Genomic DNA, 26,833 nt, shown 5'->3' on the forward strand with positions numbered 1-26,833 from the left:
TGATCAATTCAGTTGATGTATTTGGGCTAGCCATTTCCAACAGAGAAAGACTCAATCTCTCCCCTCTTTGATATTTTCCCCAAAAACCTTTAAAAAACTCAAAGAGGAGTATATACACGTGCCACTTCTGCAACTGAGTAAAAGTTTACTTTGCATGTTAACAGGGGTGTGAATACTATTCCATAGTAAAGAAAGAAAAACGGAAACCCTGACAGTGGGAACTCATGGCAAATTGCAAACATGTCATTAATGAAAGGCTCCTTTGAACCCAAAGTCCCCACTCAGTTTCTCCGAATGATTCACTGCTCCAGCTGGCCTCTTCACCATCAGTATCTGATGAAGGGTTCTGAAGTTCTGTTACCAAGCAAAAGTTTTCTTCCAGTCTAACTAGGGTTGCCAACCTCCAGGTACTAGCTGGAGATCTCCTGCTATTACAACTGGTCTGCTGCCCGCAGAGATCAGCTCACCTGGAGAAAATGGCCGCTTTGCCAGCTGGACTCTCTGGCACTGAAGTCCTTCCCCTCTCCATGTTGGGTTTTTATATTTGGTTAATATAGAAGATTGCCCAATCGTGGAAGTGAGATATTGAGTGGATTAAATTCAGTCTTCCCAAGAAGTAAATTGCAAAAGAAAAGTAGAACTTACATTTATTCAGGTTCAGTTTGTTAACATTCTTGTTGCAGTTGATAAAAGACAGAAAGCCTCATCTAAAGAATACATGTCCCTATACAAGTGGCTAGCTAATCCAGCGTCATGTGAGTGCAAGTATGATTGTTTGGACCATGTGGAAAAAGCAGAGAGACAAAGTGGCTGCTGAGAAAGGAGAAGGAGGAGTTAGAGTGCAGCCCCCCCCCCCCCAAGTTCAGCCAAACAGCAGCATCTCATTAAAGAAACAGCAACTACAAACTTAAGAGTAACATAGCGCCCCCCAATGTCCAGGCATGCTGAGTCGCTCTCACTCCAACACTCCAAACCCTGCTCTCCTCAGACTCCACCCCTAAAACCTCTCACCGGTGGCGAAGAGGGACCTGGCAACCCTAAGCCACCCGGGGTTGTCGTGTAGGATAACCTCAATTTCTCTCATTTTTTTGGTCTTACATTAAAAAAAAAACCTGAAAGGAAATCTATAGGCCTATGCAGTTGTTAAAACCAAGTCAACGCCCCCCTTCTAGTGTAACCTTTTGCTGTAGTGTTGCGGCATCTCAGAGATGCAAAGGCCCAGCAGTATTACTTCTCGTCAGATATGTCTGTCGTATATCTGCCCAAGTTTACTTGTTCTGGGTTTCTTTTGACAGGAAGCATTTCTTGATGAAACACACAACAAAACAGAAGAAGTGCTGCACAGTCGTCTCGTTTGGGGAAATTAATTCCCTGGAACACAAGTAAAACTAGGAGATCTCCAGCTAGTACCTGGAGGTTGGCAACCCTACGTCTGAGTCAGAGAGCAGTGCAATATAAGAAAAACTCTGTGCTCAAGGCAGACCTCCAGGTCCTCTTGTTCCTTGTCAAGAAGTGTCACCAAATCATACATCCTGTATCAGTAGGGTTGCCAACCTCCAGGTACTATATATCAAAAGGCAGCACGAAGGCTCAATATTAAGTATGCAACAAATTCAATATTTATTCCTGCTCTCCTTTCTTACCAAGTGGTTCATTCATTATACTAACTAATGAACCAGCATGTTTTATTCAGATGGTTTTTTTTAGACGACTGTAAATTGGTAACTTACCTGTTTTACTTGTGCTGGTCATTGACGGTAATAAAATTTCTATTCTATTCTTAATATTTGTTCCTAAATCATTAACATATACACATATTAGTCCTAAAACTAATCTATTCTATCTAAGAAAACACTAGTCACAAAAAGTGTATTAACAAATAATTCTGAACAAAATATAGGACCGAAGTCCATACAGGTATAGGAAGCAGAGACCCTCCTATTATACACAAAGTCTTGCAATATGGCTATCGGCATTGACAAAAATCAACAAGTACGCGCCCTCTAGTCTCATCATAAATTGTTTTGGGGTTCCCTTGAATGGCTGCAGATGTTTCACCTTAGAAGGAATCTCCAAATTTTCTTTGAATTCCACTTAGGTGGAATGTGGAGATAATTTAGGGATATATGAAACTTCTCTGAGAAATAGGGTTGCCAATCTCTAGGTACTATCTGGAGATAGTATCTCCAGGTACTATCTGCTATTACAACTGATCTCCAGCCGATAGAGATCAGTTCACCTGGAGAAAATGGTCACTTTGGCAATTAGACTCTATGGCATTGAAGTCCCTCCCCTCCCCAATCCCTCCCCTCCTCAGGCTCTGCCCCCAAAACCTCCCACCGGTGGCAAAGAGGGACCTGGGAACCCTATGTATCAGTTGCACCCTCCACACTGCCCATTGGCCATTCATGATGGGCCTTGTGGCCTAGCCAGGTCTTCGACTTCTCTCAAAGAGAGAACATTTTGCCTTCAAGCCCCATAATTTAATTTTCCAAAGCAATAAAAAGAGATCCACTTAGTAAGGATAAACTGAAACTTACTGGCAAGGCCGAAATACTGCTATTGATCATTCTCTCATTTAAATTCAAGACTTGAGAAGCCGCCACCAATCACTGATTTAAACTCTTAAAACCAAATTATATCAGTCGCTAAGTGATGACACATGCCATGATTCAAAACATTTACAACAGCAATCAGGACTTTATAGTTCAGACTACAAATCACGACTACACATTAAGAGGAAACCGTGATTTATTTGACAATTAGACTTGGACGATATATATATTTTTCCATGGTTCTCGCCTGTTTTAAAGTGCTAGCTGGGTTCATTCGGTGAAAACATTTGTCTGATAACTGAACTCAACTTAGACGTTTGTCTCATAATGTAGTATCGTGGATAGAAGTGACTGTAATGGCTGCGGGAGCCCCTTCCAGCCCTCTCTTTGCTTTATGTTTTGAAGGAGAGAAGAAGAAGAGTTGGTTTTCATATGCTGACTTTCTCTACCACTTAAGGAGACTCAAACCAGCTTACAATCTCCTTCCCTTCCTCTCCCCACAACAGACACCTTGTAAGGTAGGTGAGGTTGAGAGAGCTCTAAGAGAACTGTGACTAGTAGGGTTGCCAGGTCCCTCTTCACCACCAGCAGGAGGTTTTTGGAGCAGAGCCTGAGGAGGGAAGGGTTTGGGGAGGGAAGGGACTTCAATGACACAGAGGCCAATTGCCAAAGTGGTAGGGTTGCCAACCTCCAGGTGGTGGCTGGAGATCTCCCGCTATTACAGCTGATTGCCAGCTGACAGAGATCAGTTCCCCTGGAGAAAATGGTGACTTTGGTCATTGGACTCTATGGGATTGAAGTCCCTCCCCACTCAAAACCCCACCATCGTCAGGCTCCGCCCCCAAAATCTCCAGGTATTTCCCAGCTTGGAGCTGGCAACCCTACAAAGCTGCTATTTTCTCCAGGTGAACTGATCTCTATTAGCTGGAGATCTGTTGCAATAGCAGGGGATCTCCAGCCAGTACCTGGAGGTTGGCAATCCCAGTGACCAGCTCAAGGTCACCCATGTGGAGGAGTGGGAAAAACCAACCCAGTTCACCAGATTAGCATTCACCGCTCATGTGGAGAAGTGGGGAATCAAACCCGGTTCTCCAGATTAGAGTCCACCGCTATTAACCATTACACCACGCAACAACTGCCGCTGCTGGTGCTTTCATCCTTATGGTGGCGCTGTTTTTTTGCCAGCAGGAGCAAGGAAATACCTGAAATGGATCTATTTCCTTAGTTGCTTTAACAAAAATAAAAATAAAAAAGCATTGCATGAGGAGAGGGTGGAAACTTTATCATGGCCCAGCCATTCGGTAGAAAAAGAATGAAAGACAGCAAGGCAACTTCTATCAGCCTGCCTAGCCAAGCACTGTCCTCTCAGGGCCAGTCACTCTACAAAAGGGGATGGAGAAAGAACAAGTCTCTTTTTATTAAGCAGCGGCTACAACAACGGCAGATTCAGGGTTGCCAGCCTCCAGGTACTGCAGAAGAGCAGCACGTAGGCTCAGGTATATAAGTCAAAACACCAAAAAAAAAGCTTAGCTACCACTCTAATGAAACCTCCAGGTGCTAGCTAGAGATCTCCTCCTGCTATTACACCTGATCTTCAGCCGACAGAGATCAGTTCACCTGGCGAAAATGGCCGCTATGGACTCTATGGCATTGAAGTTCCTCCCCTCCCCAAGCTCCTCCCTCTTCAGGCTCCGCCCCAAAAACATCCCACCGGTTGCGAAGAGGGACCTGGCAACCCTACCCACAGACCAGGGTGTTTTCCTTTGATATATTGCTGTCAGCCACTTTGTGAGTCATTTTTCATTGAAAAGCGGAGGATATATTACCTTAAAGCCAGCGTGGTGTAGTGCGTACGAGCGGTGGACTCTAATCTGGAGAACTGGGTTCGATTCCCCACTCCTCCACATGAAGCCTGCTGGTTGACCCTGGGCTAGTCACAGTTCTCTCAGAACTCTCACAGCCCCACCTATAGGGTTGCCAGGTCCCTCTTAGCCACCAGTGGGAGGTTTTTGGGGCGGAGCCTGTGGACGGTGGGGTTTGGGGAGGGGAGGGACTTCAATGCCATAGAGTCCAATTGCCAAAGCGGCCATTTTCTCCAGGTGAACTGATCTCTATTGGCTGAAGATCAGTTGTAATAGCAGGAGATCTCCAGCTATTACCTGGAGGCTGGCAACCTTACCCACCTACCTCACAAGGTGTTTGTTGTGGGGAGGGGAAGGGAAGGTGATTGTAACCTGCTTTGAAACAACATCAACAACTACTACTACTACTACTTCTTCTTCTTCTTTGACAGCTGAGACAAAAACAAAACTTTAGTATGTCGCTCCATGCTCATTTCACTTCGAACAGCCCTTAAAGAGCATCATGAAGTATAGACCTTCTTAGTGTCTAGACCAAATAAAGCCCTGTAGTTTATCTGCACTCCAGGGTATAAAAGAAAAAATAAATAGAAAGCTGATGAGGAGAAATAGATGTACCAGCTGGAACTGTTTCTTCAATTAAAAGATGACGGGAAGGATAAAGCAAACTCCTCCAGAATTGGAGGATTTGTTGTCGTTGTTTGTTTCCAGTGGTAAGTGATCAAGAGCTTAACAGGAAATATAACCAAAGGAAAAAGGTTGAGTAACTAAATCAGGCCAGTGGTGGACTCGGATATTATGAGCAAGGGTGCAAAAGGAAAACTGACTTGCATGCTAGAAGCACTGGTTTAGATCCAACCAACTTTTCCGCTTGTGAAAAAGGAAGAAGGGAGTCCTCTTTGTTCATCAAAAAGGGTTTGCTAGAATGTACAGGTGACTTGACCTGGATGGCCCAGGCTAGCCTGCTCTCGTCAGATCTCAGAAACTAAGCAGAGTCACCCCTTGGGAATAATTGGATGGGAGACCACCAAGGAATGCCAGGGTTGTTGTGCAGAGGAAGTCAATGGTGAATCACCTCTGTTAGTGTCTTGCTTTGAAAACCCTCCTGGGTTGCCATAAGTCAGCTGCGACTTGACGGCATTTTACACACAGAGAGACAATTTAAAGACACTCCATGGACAAAAGCCATGTGGGATGTTTGCTGGCTAGGGTTGCCAACCTCCAGGTACTAGCTAGAGATCTCCTGCTATTACAAAGGATCTCCAGCCAATAGAGATCAGTTCACCTGGAGAAAATGGCTGCTTTGGCTATTGGACTCTATGGCATTGAAGTCCCTCTCCTCCCCAAACCCCACCCTCCTCAGGCTCCACCCCAAAAACCTCCCACTGGTGTCGAAGAGGGACCTGGCAACCCTGTTGATGGTATGTTTTTGTTTTGATTTAATACATTTTACGATGTTTTATTATGTACACTTGGTGGTGGTGGTTTTTTTTTTAATATGCTAACTTTCTGTCCCACTTAAGGAAGAATCAACCTGTGAGGTAGGTGAGGCTGAGAGAGTGTGACTAGCCCAAGGTCACCCAGCTGGCTTCATGTGGAGGAGTGGGGAAACAAATCCAGTTCACCAGATTAGCCTCCACCAGTCATGTGGAAGGTGGGGAATCAAACCCGGTTCTCCAAAACAGTCCACTGCTCCAAACCACCACTCTTAACCACTACACCACATTGGATCTAGCCAGCTTTTTCATTCAATCTCCCCCAATTATCTTCAAACAAAGCTGCAATACACATCCAGAACTCTAAAAACAACATTTAAAAAGTGGGACAAGAAGGAGAAATCACTGAAGGAATGCCAGATGAAACAAAAAAGTTTTCATTTCACAATGCTATCATACAGCTAGCTGTTGTGATTTACTCCACGGTGGCACGGCACTTTGGTGACATGATCCCTGGTCAGCTGGAACACATTACCATCATGAAGAAGACCCCTCCCCTTTAAAAAAATGGCACCAAAGCAATTACCAAGAGGAATAGCAAACAGAAACAAAATAGAACACACAAAAGCAGAAACCTTCTGGAAACCATTTTGGGTCTTTTGACAGCCTTCTTTTTCTGTCCATACTTGCACAATTTCAGTTTAGCCCTTGTAAAATATATACTTTGCTAAACTACTAACTCATAATCTCCCCCCCTCCTGTGTCTCTCACTGTGGGTTCCTGGACAGGTATTTCTGTTGTGAGTAGGGTTGCCAAGCTATGAGCTTGGTCTTACAGATCTACTACATGACACTGGCTCACAACTAGGGTCGCCCGCTCCGGGTTGGGAAATACCTGGAGATTTTGGGGGGTGGAGCTTGAGGAGGGTGGGATTTGGGGAGGGGAGGGACTTCAATGCCATAGAGTCCAATTGCCAAAGTGGCCATTTTCTCCAGGGGAGAAAATGCCCCTGAGCTACTGCCATTGTTTCCAGGGTTCAAGATGAAAATCATTTTCACAGAGGCATCAGTGGCCTTCCTTGCTTTCTGAAATTGGCTGATAGATGAGCAGCTGGACAATCATGCCCCCCCGGAGTTAATTGGTATGAAACTGTAATGCAATAAAAGTTGAACCTCTGTGCCAAGCAAGAAAGAAAAGGTAAGGTAGCTGGGAAAAAGGAAATTGTAAACATGTTGATTAGCATGTAAAACTTTAATGAGATTCTGTTTTGATAGCAGACTCTTCAGAATGAGAGAGCTATGTAGCAACTTCCAGCAAATATTTAGCTTAATTAATGAATTTCAATAATTGATAGTATTATCTAACACTTCAGCCCCATTCCTGAAACCACTTGTATTTTCTTCTTTTTAATGAGAGTGCTGTAAAGAAAGTGTGAACTTGTTTAAAATAACCTCTCTCTCTCTCCCTCCCTCCCCTATAAAACTAGGGTTGCCAGGTCCCTCTTCACCACCAGCGGGAGGTTTTTGGGGCAGAGCCTGAAAGATATTGGAATAGGCCTCTCGTAGTATCCTGTATAATTTTTTTGGGCACTGAGTAAAAAAGGGATTTCCCAGACATGTCTCCCAGATGTGTAGCTTGTTGGTCACAGCTTTGATAGTCATCCTGCCCACCCCTTTCCCCGGGGAGTCTGAGAACTGTAATTCTACGATGCGGAGGCTATCAGCGTTCTCACCAACTATCAGTTTCTAGGATCCTTTATGGAAAGTCATGATACTCAAACTGGATTTAAATCAGCCTAAGTCCGTGGCACAGATATATCCATATAATTTAGGGTTGCCAGGTCCCTCTTTGCCACTGGCGGGAGATTTTTGGGGTGGAGCCTGAGGAGGGCGGGGTTTGGGGAGGGGAGGGAATTCAATGCCATAGAGTCCAATTGCCAAAGCAGCATTTGCTCCAGGGGAACTGATCTTTATTGGCTGGAGATCAGTTGTAATAGCAGATCTCCAGCTTCTACCTGGAGGCTGGCAAACCTAATATAATTCACAAAAGGCAATCCACATATGGTCCAGGTTTTCATCGAGCTTCTGGGGGCAGGGCTTGGCATCATGTAGTTTTACTGTAGAGTTTTGGAGGGTTGCTAGAACACCTCAGCATGTGTGTGATGATACATCCAGTTACATGACCAGAAGTGATGTTATGTAGGGTTGCCAACCTCCAGGTGGGACCTGGAGATTTCCTGCTATTACAATTGAGCCCCATGTGACTAAGATCACTTCCCCTGGAGAAAATGTCTGCTTTGAAGGGTGGACTCTATGGCATTATGCCCTGCTGAGGTAACTCCCCTCCCCATACCCCACCCTCCCCAGGCTCCATCCCCAACATCTCCAGGATTTTCCCAGCCCAGATATGTTACTGCACTCCCACAAACACATGAACGTACATGAAGATTAACACGGGGTATTTAGCTTGCGAGTTTGCACAGATTCCAGCAAACCGGGATCTTTTACCTAAAGAGGTGGCTGTGAGTAGCAAGTCTTTAGTAGGAAAAGGATGACAGAGACCTGATTTAAAAGGAATAGAGGGTTTATTGAGGGATTTGGTACAACAGTGTGTGTGTGTGGGTGTGTGGGGAATTATCCCAAGCAAATACTAAACCAAGGCACAAACACATTCCAACCTGGAGCAGGAGTTCATATTTGAGCTAAAGGTGCGGAACATGGGGAATAGCGGTTTGGAAAATGCGGGGGGGGGGGAATAGATCAGGAGGAGAGCAAATATTACCTGTCCTTTTCTGCAAATAAATGAGATGGAAGAAGGAGGGATCCAGTGTGTGTTGGGAGTCTGCTGCAGTTCAGTTGGTATCCAGAGACTCTCTTTCCTGGTTCTAAAGCCAGACTAGTCATACTGGTTTTGGCCCATAGCATAAAATGGGTTATTTTCATGAAATAAAAGATTACAACAGAGGGGAAAGGAATACTTGAGAGTAATCAGGGCTTTGGCTCAAAGGTAGAGCATCTGCTTGGCATGCAGTAGGTCCCAGGTTCAATCCCCTGCATCTCCAGTTAAAGGGACTAGGCAAGTAGGTGATGTGAAAGACTTCTGCCTGAGACCCTGGAGAGCCGCTGCCGGTCTGAGTAGACATTGTAATAGCAGTTGTAATAGCAGGAGATTTCCAGCTACTACCTGGAGGCTGGCAACCCTAATATAATTCACAAAAGGCAATCCATATATGCCCCAGGTTTTCATTGAGGGACTTCAATGTAGGGCTGTTGAAAAAAAAAATTCGGTATAGTTCGGATTCGGCCGAATTCAGCCCGTCTGGATTCGGGATATGCCGAAGTCCGAACTCCCCCGCTTCGGGTCCATGCAATTCAGCGCGAATTCAAAGTTCGGGGAAAAAATTCTGCCGAATAAAGCCATTAAAAACACAACCGCACCTTTCTGCGGCTCCAGGGGGGGGCATTTTTGGGGGTAGAGGTCCCAAACTTTCAGCGGAGCTTCAAAGGACCCTTCTTGCAAGACCCCCCAAGTTTTGTAAAGATGGGGTCGGGGGGCTGAGATATGGGCCCCGAAAGGGGTCCCCCCACCCTTAATGAGCATCTCTGAGCAGAGCTTGCCACCCAAGCACAAAGCTCCCAGCCCCGACAAACAGCTGAGCTGTGGGGAGCGCCACCTGCACCAACGGAAATGGAAAAGGGGGGAGGGAAAAGGGGGGAGCCCATATCTCGGGACCCCCTGACCCAATGTTTACAAAACTTGGGGGGTCTCTTAAGAAGGCTCGTCTGAAGCTCCGCTGAAAGTGTGGGGTCTCTACCCCCAAAAATGCACCCCCTGCAGCCACGGAAAGGAGCAAATGTGCATACACACACCCCACGAGGATTTCTCTCTCTTTCTCTCCCCGGCCGGGCCGCGCAGCAGCTGATTCCTCCAGTACTCAATCCTGACGGATTGGCCAGAAGAAGACCCAGCTTGGCCACCAATCGGCCGGGGTAGAATGCTGCTTACTGACTGTTATGCTGCTGCGCCCCGAATTTGCTGAATTTATTCGTGAACTCCCGAACTTGCTGAATTCGGCTCCCCCGTTTTCCTGCCATTTTTGAGTTCGGTTCGTCCCGAACTAAAAACCACCAAATCAGGGGAAATTTGGCTGTTTTTCAGTTCGGGCCGAACCGAATCGACAGCCCTACTTCAATGTCATAGAGTCCAATTGCCCAAGCTGCCATTTTTTCCAGGTGAACTGATCTCTGTTTGATGGACCAAGTTCTGGTTCAATATAAGTCAGCTTCATATGTTCAATCAAGGGAAAACTATAGAACTGACTAAATGGCATCAGGAAGGGAAATTTTAGATTGAATTATAATTCAAGATTATAAAAGCTGAAGATATTAAGGAGACTTCAGTGGGCATAGAAAGATGTAACTCTGCCTAGGATTGCACTGCAGATCTTCTTATAGGGCCAGTGTCTCTGTCATGAAGGTGTTTGATATAAAATTGCAGTGTCTGCTGTAACCAGGATTGAGTCTTATTCTCTGTGGAGGGCAAAGTGGACATGGGGCCTTTACCTTCAGTGAAAAGGAGTCAGGCAAGGAGATGACCTTCCTCTGCCTATCAGCTGTTTTTGTAGGGGGTATTTTTCACGGTGGATTTTGCTTCGCTTTCGAATCGGAGCAAACAATAAACCAATTTAAATAGCTTTTTCATGGCAGCGCAGATTCTCCCCCCATCCCGAGGCATTTTCAATTTTTCACGGGAGAAACAGCGCACTTCTCTGCGCTGCTTATGTCTGCTGCCGCTCATGACTCACCGCTCCAAATCCGCCTAATCCCGCCCACTCTTCCCATGATCCTGTGTGTGTGTGTTTGGGGGGGCATCCTGAGAGCAGCAAATCCAAGCCAAAACTCCCGTCACCCTTCTGAAGAGAGGCAGCCAGTCTGCTCTGGGTCTCCCTCCAGCCGGTGTGATCCTATGTGTGTGTGTGTTGGGGGGGGGGCATCCTGAGAGCGGCAAATCCAAGCCAAAACCCCCATCACCCTTCTGAAGAGGGGCAGCCAGTCTGCTCTGGGTATCCCTCCTGCCGGTGCGATACTGTTAGAGTGGCAACACCCCCAGCCATTCACCGTTCTTGGGGGAGGAAAAAGGAGACGTCCCGGGGAGCGAAGCAAACATTTTTTCATGGGCATCCGAGCAACAAAACGCTCTTCTACTGGAAAGTACGGCTCAGAAGTGGTTTGGATTGCCTCTCTTTTAACCCGGCTTATTTTGCTCAGTGGGGGAAAACACGGATCTGCAGTGAATAACCAAAATTTGCCTCCGACGCAAATCAGCATCGAAACAGCAGCAAATCTCCGTGAAGAATACCCCTAGGAGACAGGGGACTCCATGCACCTTTTTTGTATGCACGTAAGGAATGAGCCCCTTGGCACTGAGTAGTAATCTGCAGTACTGCTCTGCTCATGATCTGAGTTTGATCCTGACGGAAGTCGGTTTCAGGTAGCCAGCTCAAGGTTGACTCAGCCTTCCATCCTTCCAAGGTCAGTAAAATGAGTACCCAGCTTGCTGGGGGTAAAGTGTAGGCAACTGGGGAAGGCGAGGGCAAACCACCCCATAAACATAGTCTGCTTAGTAAACATCTTGATGTGATGTCACCACATAGGTCAGTATTAATCTGGACGGTGCTGGAACAGGAGACTACCTTTACCTTTTACCTTTTTCGGGTCAGACTCAAAGGGCCACGAAATGCAGGAAACACTGGGTGAGATGTAATTTATAAAGGACAATTTCAAACTGCATTTGAATTTTACACAGACATGTACAGTCAGCACAGGAGACTACCTTTACCTTTAAGGAATTGTATATGTTGAAAAGATTCCCCCCCTGCTGGACTTAGAAGTTGTTTCCTTCACTCTTGACACAGCTTTGGATTCTGATGGGGATAAGGTTGCCAACCACCTGGTTCTAGCTGGAGATCTCCTGCTATTATAACTGATCTACAGCCGATAGAGATCAGTTCACTTGGAGAAAATGCCTGCTTTGGCAATTGGACTCTATGGTATTGGTCCCCTAGGGTTGCCAGCTCCCTCTTCACCACTGGCGGGAAGTTTTGGGGGTGGAACCTGAGGAGGGCAGGGTTTGCAGAGCTGAGGGACTTCAATGCCTTAGAGTCCAATTGCCAAAGCGGCCATTTTCTCCAGGTGGGCTGATCTCTATCGGCTGGAGATCAGTTGTAATAGCAGGAGATCTCCAGCTAGTATCTGGTGGTTGGCAACCCTATGGTCCCCCCATCCCCAAACCCCACCCTCCTCAGGCTCCACCCCAAAAACCTCCCGCCAGTAGCGAAGAGGGACCTGGCAACACTAGATGGGGGTTATGTAGTGGCAGGCAGGAAATTAAATACAGGATAAGTAAGAGATGCAACATAATGGAGGTGAATGAGAATTTCCTCTTTGTTTTTACAAAACTCGGAGAGAAGGAGGGGTGATTATCAGTGGCAGCCAGGCACACATCTGTGCATGCCAAGTGCAAACGAGAAGTACTAGTTTAGAGTGGAAATATTTCAGTTAATATGTGGTGTTTACTTAATCGGCAGGAGTCAATCTCTACCACACTTCATTTTGTTCAACTATTTTGAGAGGGGGACGAGAGGATGCAAGGCAAAGGAACCCTTAGGCATTAAATAAGAAGGGATTATACTGTATGACATGCTTGTCAGTGAAGTGGAGTGCATGTCGTGTCAGATCACACATCATGCAATGCTATCCTGCTCCTAAATGATCATCTCCCGCTGCAGGAAGCCGTCCACATCACTGCCCCAAAAGTATCATTGCGGGATGCTGCTTTTACTGTTTTGAACTGGGTTCTGACAGTCTGCTGAATTGCAGTCATGACTGGATGGTAATTCTAATTCCTGAGTTATTTTTTTGGGGGGGTGTACGAAACTTAGGGTCTATATTGCCAAGGCTAGGGAACAAGAGTTGCACTTACCTGTAACTGTTGTTCATTGAGTGGTCTTCTGTGCAGGCACACATGGGACTGAGGATGTGCAGAGCCAGCCGCGGAGATAGGCTTGTCAGCTTCCAGAAAGATAAACTCCATAAAGTGCTCTACCCTCCCCTCCAGTCATGTGACCATTTGGGTGGGGAAACTGCAGCTCTGGACAGGGGGAGAGGGGGAGCACTCTATGGATAGGGTTGCCAGGTCCCACCTTGCAACCGGTGGGAGATTTAGGGAGGTGGGTTTGGGGGCGGCTCCGGCATCATCTATGCGATGACGTCACTTACACTGTAACCGGAAGTGCCGGTGTGAGGCTTTCCCTGCCCCCTCCTGTTCCTATCTTAAGTTTCCCTGGGCGCTTTCCCCCGTGGTTTCTCCCATGGTTCCTTGTGGTTTCTTGCGAGTAGCTACTCACAAGAAACTGTGGGGGAAAGCCAAACAGCTGAGTGGTGGTGGTGGTGGGGGGGGGAAGCAAAACTGGCTGGTTGGAAACTTAGTGTAACTGGAACTGCCGGTGTGAGGCTTTCCCTGCCTCCTCCTGTTCCTATTTTAAGTTTCCAACCAGCTGGGTTTTGCTCCCCCACCCAATTGCCACTCAGCTGTTTGGTGGGGGTGCGGGCTTTCTTTTTTGCTTTGCCTCTGCGGCTTCCCTGGCCCCCAGCGTGCGAGCTTTCTTTGCCGCGCTCTGCCCGGTGTCCCAGGTTTCTCAAGCAGCTTTCCTCCCCATGGTTTCTCATGCGTAGTACTACTCGTGAGTAGCGCTGCTCGTGAGAAACTGCGGGGAAAAGCAGCCTGGGAGGAAAGCTGCCTGAGAAACCTGGGACACTGGGCGGAGAGCTGCAATGAAAGCTTGCATGCTGGGGGCCAGGGAAGCCACAGAGGCAAAGCAAAAAAAGAAAGCCTGAACCCCTGTCGAACAGCTGAGTGGCGGTAGGGTCAGGGGATCCAAAAGGAAACTTATGCTAGGAACAGGAGGAGGCTAGGAAAGCCTCACATCGGCAATTCCAGTTACACTGTAAGTGACGTCATCACATAGATGATGCTGGTCACTCCCCCTCTCTTCCCCCACCTACTTCCGCCCACCAACCCGCTGAGAGTCAGCGGGCAACAGCAGTAATGGGTGGTAGATTGCCTGCCATAAGCGGGCAGTTGGCAACCCTATCTATGGAGTCGATTTTTTGGGAAGCTGACACTAAGTCCTGGATGACCATTATTAACTACTGGCTGAAAGTACATCTTCAACCAACAGGGCCAATACCTAGTGTTGCCAGGCCCCTCTTTGTGACCAATGAGAGGTTTTTGGGGCGGAGCCTGAGGAGGGTGGGGTTTGGGGAGGGGAGGGACTTCAGTGTCATAGAGTCCAATTGCCAAAGTGGCTTTTGTTGATTGTTTTTTAGTGCTTCTAACTGTATGTTATCAATGTGGCTTTACTGGTTTTCAGGCTATTTTTCATTGAACTTTTGATGGGCATACCTTCTGAAAGTTCAATCTGGAAACTATCTCAAAAGTTCAATAATGTAGAGTATGGAGAATAAGAAAGCCATTCTAACAGGTCTATGTAGAATACTACTGAAGTTGATTCAATGTGGCTTACTCTGAGGAAAGTGTTCTTAGGAGTGCACACTAAATAACTTAAATCAGGGATCCCCAACATGATGCCCATGGGTATTGTGTTGCCTGACAACACCTTTCCTGGAGCCCACCAATTGTTTCGGGGAAGTGGGTGCGGCCAGGTTGGGCTTTTCCCAGCAAGACTTCTATTTGACTACTGGAGATTTGACTGGCTGTGCAGATTTTTTTAAAATATTGCTTTGGCAGCAGCTGCCACCGCCACTGCCACCATCCATTTTGTGGATGATGAAGAAGAGTTAGTTTTTATACCTTGCTTTTCCCTACCAGAAGGGGTCTCAAAGCGGATTACAAACTCCTTCCTCCCCCCCGCTCCCACAACAGGCACCTTGTGAGGTAGGTGAGGCTGAGACAGTTCTGAGAGAACTGTGACTAGCCCAACATCACCCAGCAGGCTGCATGGGGAGGAGTGGGGAATCCAATCTGGTTCTCCAGATTAGAGTCCACCGCTCATGTGGAGGAGTGGGGGATCACACCCGGTCCACCAGATTAGAGTTCGCCATTCTTAACCACTACACCACACTGGCTCTGCCTCGTGTGACAGCCACAGGCTGAAACTTATTGGAGGGACTTCTGTCTTAAATAACCTAGCAAGTGGTTTATAGATATTGAGCCTTTTTCTGTCTTTGCTTTGTAACAAAGAAGAAGTCTCTTCATTACAGTGTTGAGTTTGGGGGCTATTTTCCTCTCCTTGAGCACATGCATGAGAACAGTTCCAGACTATTTATTCTTTTGCTAAGGTCAGCCAATCAATTCCTCACAAGAAAGAGCAGCCTCAATCAGTGGGGCTGCATTCTGCCTGGGCTCTCAAAGTAAGCGTAATGACCCATGACTGAAGACGGATTTTGAGAAATGAATTCTGTTTCCTTATGAGATGGCAACTTGGCTCCATGCTTCTGATAGAATGCAATTAATAAGCTATTTCTTCTGTCCTTTGAAAGCTCCAAGTTTTAAATCACAACCTAATTTCAAACACCCTTGATGTAGCAACGATTTGCATTTTTCTCAAAAAGAAAAGAAGAAAAGCCGCACTACTCCATCACAACATAGCTTACAATTTCATGGTATGTGGCGAAACGTTTTTATATGCATGCCATGCCTTTTTGGAGGTTTAGCAAAATGAGTCAAAATTACTTACTTGTGAGCTCTACTGATTTCATGGGCATGCTTAACTCCCTTGTTGAGAAACCATGAGGCTTTAACTGTGTGTGACTCTAAGTATGTGTACTCAGAAGTAAGTTTCATTAATAGTCCATATGTACTTGGCATGCATTAGCTCTAGAGCAGTGGATCTCAACCTTTTTTGCTCCATTCCCCCCTTTTCACCGTTGTCCAGAATATAATTCCCCCCTTCCCCAGATAGTCTAATAAAAAAAAAAAAAAAACTACAATTTTACAGATGGTACATAATCTACAGGACATAACATTTTGCTGAATAGTGGTCCCAATCTGCCCCCTGAAACCCTACCCCCCCGGGGGAAATCCCCCCTTGTTGAGAACCCATGCTCTAGAGCAAGATTGAGAACCCATGCTCCAGAGCTGTGTTGGCGAACCTATGGCACACGTGCCAAGTCCGGCACGTCGAGCCCTCTCTGTGGGCACGCGCGGGGGCGGAGGGGGCTTTGAAGGGAGTGTGGAGCCTTTCAAAGCCCCCCCTTTCCCTAGACTCCCCGCGCCCCCCCTTGCCGAGCTGGGAGGAAACCTCAGTATTCAGGTTAAATTGCTGTGTTGGCACTTTGCGATAAGTAAGTGGGTTTTGGGTTGCAGTTTGGGCACTCGGTCTCTAAAAGGTTTGCCATCACTGCTCTAGAGCAAGATACCCTGCTCTAGAGCCACTGTGTTTGTTACAGTGCAGGACTGTAGGGGGAACTGGAAACAGGGTAAGTAAGCTCAGAGGACATTGCAATTTCTAGTAGGAACTGAACTCTAGCAGCTATAGGGTTTCCAGGTCCTTCTTCACCACCGGTGGGAGGCTTTTGGGGTGGAGTCTGAGGAGGGCGGCGTTTGGGGAGGGGAGGGATTTCCATGGCATAGAACCCAATTGCCAAAGCGGCCATTTTCTGAACTGATCTCTATCAGCTGGAGATCAGTAGTAATAGCGAGATATCTCCAGCTAGTACCTGGAGGTTACAATCCAAGTCTGACACAGAAGGCTATACACACAAAACAGCTGTACATATTAATATACTGTAACCCAAAAAGATACAGAATGTATAACCTTTCTAGTGCTATCAGTGCTGCAATTCATGCACATATACATTACACATATTAAAAAGGTAATGGTCCCCTGTGCAAGCACCGGGTTATTCCTGACCCATGGATGATGTCACATCCTGACATTTCCACGACAGACTTTGTTTGCGGGGTGGTTTGCCAGTGCCTTCCCCAGTCATCTTCCCTTTACCCCCAGCAAGCTGGGGACTCATTTCACCGACCTCAAAAGGATGGAAGGCTGAGTCAACCTTGAGCCGGCTACCTGAAACCAACTTCCGTTGGGATCGAACTCAGGTCGTGAGGAGGCTTTTGACTGCAGTACTTGTGTATAGCCTTCTGTGTCAGACTTGGATTGTAACTACATTTTGTACACAGAGGTGTCTTATTTTTTTCAGTACCTGGAGGTTGGCAACCCTAAGCAGCTAGGATAATCTGATGCCTGCTATCCTACTTTACAGCAGTGTCCTCAGGCCTTGTTAGGACTGCAGTGAATCCTATACAGATGGAATCTTGCTGCACCAATCACGTCAGATGTATTAATCTGATAATGCTTTTATAGCTTTCATTTCAAAGCACGGTACTTGGAGCATTTAATTAAGAGAAAGACGACCCGGCATTGTAAAAAAGTTTTATATCTAACTGGAAATGAGTTCACCAGTTTGAGCAAGATCAAACTGTGCCCCGTCTCTGTGGCTTCCATATGGAGTCTCTCTGCTTGCGTGCCCATGTGTGTGCATACACACACACACACACAACCCTCATTCATTTTTGGAGCAAAGATTATCTAGAACTAGCACCAAACCTCCATTTGCAACCATAGTTAGATGCAGTTAAACATGGTCAGAAAAAATATCAGTACAGATGTAATGCTAACCATTTAAGCTACCAAAATGGTAGAAGACAAGAGTTCACCAAAGTGTGGGGCATTCCCTTGATCCAAACTAGGAGGCTGAGCAAATGGTTCACCTGCCATGATTCAGGATTGACAGCGCTGTCACCAGAAACACTCCTCCCATGCCCAAAATGTTCATAGTGAAATATTTGTTCTCCTCTCAAGGTTTGCTAATGCTGGGTATCCTTGTCTCAAGGGCATTTGGAATTTGAAAGCGTTGAAATAAATTTCAACTTTGAAAGCGTTGAAATTTGAAATAAATGAACTTCAGAGTTCTTGGTTCTGCCCCTTAAAAAAGTAAAAAGAAAAATACAAAATGTCAAAGATTATTTCAAAATTACATCATAAAGAATTATATATATATAAAGGGATGACTCCAATGTTTAACTACAGCCTGGAACTTCAGCCAGAGCATCTCAATGCATTGGTATCAGACCAGTTGTTTTGAAGGTGTAATTATAACTGATCTTCAATTAATATACCTCTGAGATATTGGAAAAAGATAAACACTTCTACAAAAAAAACCTGCCTCAGTTTCATCCTTCTAACCACCTTTCTGAGATTGTCAAAAAGGAGCTTGTTGTCACCAAACCCACAGTTCCTTTTCTTAAGGATGACAGCTGTTCATCAATCAGTGCTTCAATTGCCAGCTTCTCACAAGCTGCCCTGAGGATTGCTAACCATGTTATGCTTGCAAAATCAAATTGTAGTATATTTACAGACTCAGTGCAAAATTAGTTTCAGTCCTTCATTTTGCAAACCAGTTCCTTAGCCCCTCAACTGTAGCTGTAAATGAAAACTTGAGACCGGGGCTCCAGCGACACATTACAAAGTCCTTGTGTGGGGTGGGGAACAACACACTGTCTTTGGGCAAAAACGCATGGACACTTTATCCTCCTTTAATCCCTGTTTTAGGCAGGATCGAACGCACATTAGGCGAAACGCATGCATTCGATCCAGGCTGAATCCTGGCTGAAACAGGGATTAAAGGAGGATAAAGCAACCATGTGTTTTTGCCCTTTGTGTTACATGTGCAATGGGAATTTTGTGCCTCTCAGATGTGCACCTAGGGTTGCCAGCTCTGGGTTGGGAAGTACCTGGAGATTTTTGGGGTGGAGTCTGAGGAGGTCAAGGTTTGGGGAGGGGAGGGACTTCAATGCCATAGTCCATTTGCCAAAATGGCCATGTTCTGCAGATAGGGTTGCCAGGTCCCTCTTTGCCACCGGTGGGAGGTTTTTGCGGCAGAGCCTGAGGAGGGCAGGGTTTGGAGAGGGGAGGGACTTCAATGCCATAGAGTCCAATTGCCAAAGCAGCCATTTTCTCCAGGGGAACCTATTTCCATCGGCTGGAGATCAGTAGTAATAGCAGGAGATCTCCAGCTAGTACTTGGAGGTTGGCAACCCTGTCTCCAGGTGATCTGATCTCAATCAACTGGAGATCAGTTGAAATAGCAGGAGGTCTCCAGCTATCACCTGGACGTTGGCAACCCTATGCACACTGCCTCTTTTCTGTTTGCGACCACAGAGTGTAGGGACAATCAGCTGTAGCCTTCAACTCCTGCTGTCTCCGTGTCCTCAGATTGACCCATTGACCTGAAACAGCTTTGGAGAGCTTTTGCTTGCCCTGTTGGGGAAACCTGAACGTGCTCTTACACGTCCATACATGCCCACGTCACTACATGTAGGTTTCGGCAGTGGGGCAACTATTAGCACCCTGTGGCCACTTCTGGTTGGGAAAATGACAAGTGAGGGAAGCCTTAACTCCTCCTCCACTAGCATCATGGTCCCAATCCAAATGGGGCTCCCACTTACCTGATAATTCAGTTTGAGTTGATAATGAGACCTGGGGAAATGCACAGATCTGCTTTGTCCCTGGAACTACCCCAAAGGGACAGAAGAATGTGGGGGAAACTACATATACTGGCTAAATAGTGATGCAGTTGGTCAAGTTAGTCAAAATAATAATTAAAAATGGATCACATTCTCTCATACCTAGATTTGTCACATAGTGATAATGCAGTTTACAAAATAATAATAATAATATGTTGACATGCTGTCTCTCAAATGGAACAGAACTAGTTCATACAAAGAAATGTTGGGAAAACAGTGAATGTTGCTTATGCAGAACCAAGGAAGCCCTCCCAAAGTTAGCAGAGTTTGGAATCATTGTGGAAAGAAAGCTATACCAGGAGGAAAATGTTTTAAGGCATGTTTGAATTTGCTGGTTTGAAATGCTGCCTGTCAATTTAATACTTTTCCCTCTGAACTGGGCTGAAACTTTCAAAACCAGATACAGAGGCTCCAGAATAATGAACAAACGTTCTTAGTTGTGTTTTTTTTATTATAATGATGATACCTAATACAATGGCTTCATTAAATTTTTGTCATTCATTAATAAATGAATGGATAGCCCTATTCCTCATTCATTTGTGAGAAATGCCAAAGCCTGAACATGTATCCTGTAGGGCTACACCAACAATACTGTTTTGCAGAAGCATCATTTATGAAAGGCTTTAAAAATACTATTTATCTTATCTCAGACCTGCTGCTTCATATTATAAGAAATCAGCATGTTTAAGATACAGAAATTAAACATATTGTTCCACCACAAAGGGATAGAATTTCAATTGGGTTTCCAGAACTGGGGAATATAATGATAAAAATTAATCTTAGGGCGAAAACGCACAGTCGCTTTAGCCTCCTTTATTCCCTGTTTCAGCCAGGATTCAGCCAGGATCTAACGCATGCGTTTCGACGAACGTGTGTTCGATCCTGGCTGAATCCTGGCGGAAACAGGTAAAAAAGGAGGCTAAAGCAACCATGCGTTTTCGCCCTTAGTATGCCAAAAAGTCACAGAAAGTGAATGGATTTTAAAACTGATATAGTGCTTGGGGAAACATCATTCGCAGACTCCGTGGCTTCACACGCACACATCCCGAGAAGAGAGAGCCGCTGAATTTATTCACTTGAAGGTGCAAGGAATTGCACTACTAAAATATCATCTAATGAAAGAAAAACTCTTTCAATGTAAACAAAAGTATATGTGAGCATTTGTATAAAATTGATGGGCAAAGCAATCCTGAAGAGGGGGGTGAAAGGGAATAGCAGCCGGCATGACCTCAGTGCAGGCATAGATGCCACTAATGCCATCTAAACTGGCATCTACGCCGGCAAAGGAAACTGACGCCGGCAGGAGGGAACAGCGCAGCAGCATCTTGGCTGGGTGCCACAGCAGCCTCCACAGGAGCATGGCTCTGGCGCAGGGGATTACCCTGGCGCCGAAGGGGCGTTCCACCAGCATTCCACTGGTGTTCCCTAAGCCCCTTTGAACCTGCCGTAACCACTCCCTGCCCCAGGATTGTGCTGAAAGGATCCAGTCAAACTGTAGTACTGAGCATATGGGACACATAGGGTTGCCAACCTCCAGGTATTAGCTGGAGATCGCTTGCTATTACAACTGATCTCCAGCCGATAGAGATCAGCTCACCTGGAGAAAATGGCTGCTTTGGCCATTGGACTCTATAGCATTGAAGTCCCTCCCCTCCCCAAACCCCACCCTCCTCAGGCTCCGCCCCCAAAATTTTCAGGTATTTCCCAACCAGGCGCTGGCAACTCTAGGGACACAACATGGTATAGTGATTAGAGAATCGCACACGAACTAGTGTCTAGGAGACCCTGCTTTGGTTGTGTGAGGACACAATGGAGGAGTAGAGGATAATGTAAGCTGCTTTGGACCCCCATTGGGAAGAATGGTGGGGTATAAATCAAGTAAATACACATATAACAAGTGGTGACCCTGGATGCAGACTGGAGAAAAATAAGGCCGCACCAGTGGAGCCAGGGGCAAGGAGACAGGGGCAAGGTTCAGAATTTATTTTGGTCTTCTAGATTTCTACATGTTTTGCAATTTGCTTCATCAGGGGATCTTCTGTAGAAATTTCTCCATTCCCACCTTGAACAATTGATTGAGCAGGGTAGCCCTGGCTGTCAGAGATACCTGAGGAAGTAAATTACGAAACATGTAGGGATCTAGAAGAGCTAAGTAAATGCTCAGCCTTGTACCTGGCTCCTTTTTGTCTACTCCTGGGTGCAGATCAACATCCCTTAAAAATGCATCCAGACTAGGTTGGCCAACCTCCTGGTACTAGCTAGAGACCTCCTGCTATTACATCTGATCTCCAGCTGCTAGAGATCAGTTCACCTGGAGAAAATGGCCACTTTCGCAATTGGACTCTATGACATTGAAGTCCCTCCCCTCCCCAAACCCCACCCTCCGCAGGCTTCGCCCCAAAAACCTCCCACTGGTGGCAACCCTAATCTAGACTGTTCAGAAATGGCTCACCTGGGCTTCTCATTGTAGATAGGGATGTTACCTAGGAACAAATCTGGGTTGACTCCATCTTGCAAAGTCTTCTTACATGTGTAGCTCCTCTCCTTGGTGGATCAGTGTTGTCTGTTAGGACAGTATTTAGTAATCTGGCAGCATTGCTTTTATGAGGCTAACTCTTTCAATATCTTTCCAAATATACTGTAAAGGGGAGGGTCTCTGGTTCAGCAGTAGAGTCTCTGCTCTGCAAGCAAAAGGGCTCAGGTTCATTCTCCAGTGAGAAAGAACCAGGTTGCGCCCTGTGGTGATGTACAAGACCCCAGAAAGCTGCTGCCAGTCAGAGTAGACAATAGTGACCTTGATAGACTTGTGGTCTGTCTCAGTAAGGCAGCTGCATCTACTAATGGGTACGGGACCAAAGCCCAACAGAAATTGGTCTCAAAGATTCCTCCTCTGCATGCAGCGAATGCATATTGGCAAGTTACAGTGATGGTTTGTCTGAGCTTCCCTTGGGGATTTTTGCTGTGTGACCAAACCACTTGCATGCAGAGGCTTTTTTTTTTTTTTTTTTTTAATATACCCAGTTGAATCATTGGAAAAATACCTTCAGCGAAGCATGCGGTCCCCCTGTAATGATATTTTTCATTGTTCCCCAAGTTAATCTGGTTGCAGCTTGCTGTTATTTGTAATGATCCCCCTCATTTTGCAAAGTACAGCACTAACTATAAATGGGGAAACCTATACCCATTTATATTACTAATTGGCATATTTGTTGCCTTATAAATGACGCCGGCTTATTCTTTTGGACCTTGCTTCCAAAAAAAGAAATGTATTTCGTTGTATTAATCAATATGGTTTTGCCCGTAATTGCCGGCGCTTGCAAGTTCCAGCCATTTAATTCATTGATTACCCTTAGAGTAGCAATTCCATTCTTGACACTAACATGTGACAGCTGGGCTCTGCGAGTAGGTCAGCCACGCGTGAAACCTAGGAGGTTTGCTGGAAGTAGGTAGAAGACCGGGGGGGGTGGGGGGAGAGGTAAATCAACAAACTCTTTTTTCCCCCCAAGCAGCTCCTTGCAGCAGTAGTCCTGTTGAACCAGCAGAGATCAAAATTGGAAACCTCAGTGCTTGGAGATCATTCCTCAAGTTTGCCCAGTGACTCAAAACAAATCAGCTCCTCCAAAAGAGGGCTATTACCATGATGTGCCATTTGCTGCATAGAGATGTCCAGGTACATGGGACGGTGGGGCCATTCTGATGGGTCAGCCATAACCTACGAACATAAGAAGAAAGGCCATGTTGGATCAGACCAAGGTCCATGAAGTTCCACAGCACCTAAGATAACAGGCATGCTCCTCTGATCTTGGAGAGAATAGGTATGCATCATGACTAATGTCCATTTTGACTCGTAGCCATGAATGCCCCTCTCTTCCATGAACACGTCCACTCCCCTCTTAAAGGCTTCCCAGTTGGCAGCCATGACCACATCCTGGGGCAGGGATTTCCACAATTTAACTATGTGTTGTGTAAAGAAATACTTCATTTTATCTGTTTTGAATATTTCACCCTCCAGTTTAAGCAGATGACCCTACGGATGATGAAGACTCCCTCTGTCTATTGAAATACAGTTTGGAAGATGGAACCAGATCTGAGTCGCAGGCCGTTTATGCAGGGCTGTTTCCCCGTGCTCACCCCCACCAACTTCTCCAGTGCTTCGTTTCGATTCTGCATGCCTTTCCTTACCGTCAGAGGTCACCTCGTTTTCCCAGCACATTTCAGTGTGTTTTGCTTGTGTTTTCTGGATGCTGAGAATCCGGAAAACATGGGCAAAATGTGTGGAAATGCGCGGGAAGAAGGCGACCTCTGATGGCAAGGAAAGTCATGCAGAATGAAAATGGAGCACTGGAGCAGTTGGTGGGGGTGAGCACAGGGAAACAGCCCTGCATAAATGGCGACATTCTCCCCCTCCTCCTTTCTAAAGTATATTTTAATGATGGAAAAATCTGAGGCTGATTGTCAAATACACACACACACACACGTGTGTGTGTGTGTGTAAATTTCCAGGACACTGCACGCTTCTCCTTTCTGCTTATGAGAACACATTTTTTTTAAAAAAGCAAATGAGTCCTTAATTTTAAATGCACATCTTTTCTCATGCAGCTGACTTGTTATTTATCTTTTATTTCCCTGAAGAAGAGCAAGTTACTCCAGGGAACATTAAAATGTGTTTAAAAAATTAAAATTGTTGACCACATACATTTAACTGACTTTGAATCGATCAGAAGATGAGAAATGTGGAGGAAAAAACTGCTCAAACATACAGATTCTTGCCTCTGCAATGGATAATTTTTTTCTTAAGATCCATTGTTCATTCTTATGCTCATTTGTTAAAAACTAAATGTACTCTAGTAAAGTGTTGAAATTACTCTTTTTGTTTTTATGATTCGAACATATAGCTGTTAACTAATAGGGTAGGTTACAATGGTGTTTTCATAAACTGCTATGATTAATTTTTTTGATCAGATTACTTAAAGAGTGGCTCAATAGCTAGGGTTGCCACCCTCCAGATGGTGGCTGGACATCTCCTGTTATAACAGCTGATCTCCAGGCGACAGAGATCAGTTCCCCTGCAGAAAATGGCCACTTTGGCAATTGCTCTCTCCAAACCCCACCCTCCTCAGGCTCCATCTCCAAAATCTCCAGTTATTTCCCAGCCTAGAGCTGGCAGCCCTATTAATATCATATGAAAGTGGAACAAGCCCATCCCACCATAGATGCATGGAGGATTACCACCGAGTTGGAACCCCCTTCCCCATGCATGCATGCATTTAGCCAGTGAAAGAAGCCATCATGGGGAATGGGAGATCCCCCTTCCCCATGCATGCATGCATTTAGCCAGTGAAAGAAGCCATCATGGGGAATGGGAGATCTTCTCTGCCTTCCAAATTGTCACCTACTGTCCAAGTTACTCATGATTAGCCTTCCATTCCTGATAAAGTACAACACACAGAGGTTGAGGATGAAAAAGTATGATTTCGTGAAACCCTATGAGGGACGTCTTTGCTCAGCTGCTGCATACATGGTGAGAAGGAAATCATCCCGATGTAGGGTTGCCAACATCCAGGTGGTAGCTGGAGATCTCCTGCTATTTCAACCGATCTCCAGGTGGTAGAGATCAGTTCCCCTGGAGAAAATGGCCGCTTTTGAAGGTGGACTGTATGGCATTATGTACCATTGCAGTTGCTCCCCTCCCCAAACCCTGCCATCCTCAGGCTGCACCCCCACCCCCAAATACCCAGGTAATTCCCAACCTAGAGCAGGCAAGAAGTGTGGGGGGGTGAAGGTCTTTTATTCTCTCTTGCTCTTGCCTCCCCCCTTTCTCTCCTGCCATTGCTGAAACGTTCTATCTCTCTTCCTTCCTGGTCTCTGCTACGCATTTGGGGTATTGTTTACCCGAGGTTCTGGGAAGCCCCAAAATGGTGGCTGGGATCTTGCACTGTACTGTCATGAACTCTTGCTCTTCTTTTTGTTAACTTTGGTTGTTGTTCTTTTTAAATCTCCCCTGCTCAAAATCTCCTCTATGTGTACATAACCCATTGGGAGGACCTTTTGATCCATGCTGTTAGTTCAGGTTCTGAATTAGATATAAAGGTAGCCAGGGTACAGCAATTTTAGAAGTTTAAATTAACTCTCTTTAAAAATCTGTTACATTTTTAGGTGCCCTATCTGTCCTCCAAGGAGCTTGGAACAGCATACACGGTTCTTCCTTCTGCCATTTTATCTTCACATCCCTGTGATATCGCTTAGGCCCAAGGTCACCCAGTTAGTTTCATGGCAGAGGGGGATTTGAACCTAGGTCTCCCTGGCGTTAGTCCCATATCCTAACACATTATACCACGCTGCCATTATGCCATTAATTTATACCATGCGAACTCCTTGATTTTCTCCCTCTCTCATAATATCAGAATGTGGGGTCATCTCCTGAAGCTGGAGGTTGAGAGATTCACAACAGACAAAATGAAGTATTACTTCACACAGCACATAGTTAAATTGTGGAACTCCCTGCCTAGTGTTGCCAGGTCACTCTTCACCACCGGTAGGAGGTTTTTGGGGCAGAGCCTGAGGAGAGCGGGGTTTGGGGAGGGGAGGGACTTCAATGTCAGAGAGTCCACTTGCCAAAGTGGCCATTTTTCTCCAGGTGAACTGATCTCTATTGGCTGGAAATCAGTTGTAATAGCAGATCTCCAGCTACTACCTGGAGGTTGGCAACCCTATCCTTGCCTCAGGATGTGGTCATGGCTGCCAACTTGGAAGGCTTTAAGAGGGGAGAGGACATGTTCATGGAGGAGAGGGCAATCCATGGCTACTAGTAAAAATGGATACTATTCATGATGCATACCTATTCTCTCCAGGTTCAGAGGAGCATGCCTATTATATTAGGTGCTGTGGAATACAGGAAGGACAATGCTGCTGCAGTCGTCTTGCTTGTGGGCTTCCTAGAGGCACCTGGTTGGCCACTGTGTGAACAGACTGCTGGACTTGATGGGCCTTAGTCTGATCCAGCCATGGCTTTTCTTATGTTCTTATTATGGCAGCTCAATATATATATGGCAGCTCAATATATATGTTCATGGCTGTCCCTTATGTTTTAGAAGGGCTGAATCAAGTACCACCCATCCATTGAGAAGCAATCACCTGTATGATGGGGAGGACCCAAGTTAGTGAAGAACTCAACATTTGTAATACCTAGGTATTACAGCATCTATTAATTTACATAGCTTATCATACTTGGCTGCGCTACCAACGTAGCATCCTTCACTTGAGAAGTTGTGCCCCAGATCCCCTTTCCTCTGACCCGCTTGCCCTCCACATGTGGAAAGCTTATTTTTAATTTGACAAATTTGTGACCTACACCTGAAGTCTGTAATCA

The sequence above is a fragment of the Euleptes europaea genome, chromosome 9 (genome assembly GCF_029931775.1).
Source record: "Euleptes europaea isolate rEulEur1 chromosome 9, rEulEur1.hap1, whole genome shotgun sequence".
Lineage (NCBI taxonomy): Eukaryota > Metazoa > Chordata > Lepidosauria > Squamata > Sphaerodactylidae > Euleptes > Euleptes europaea.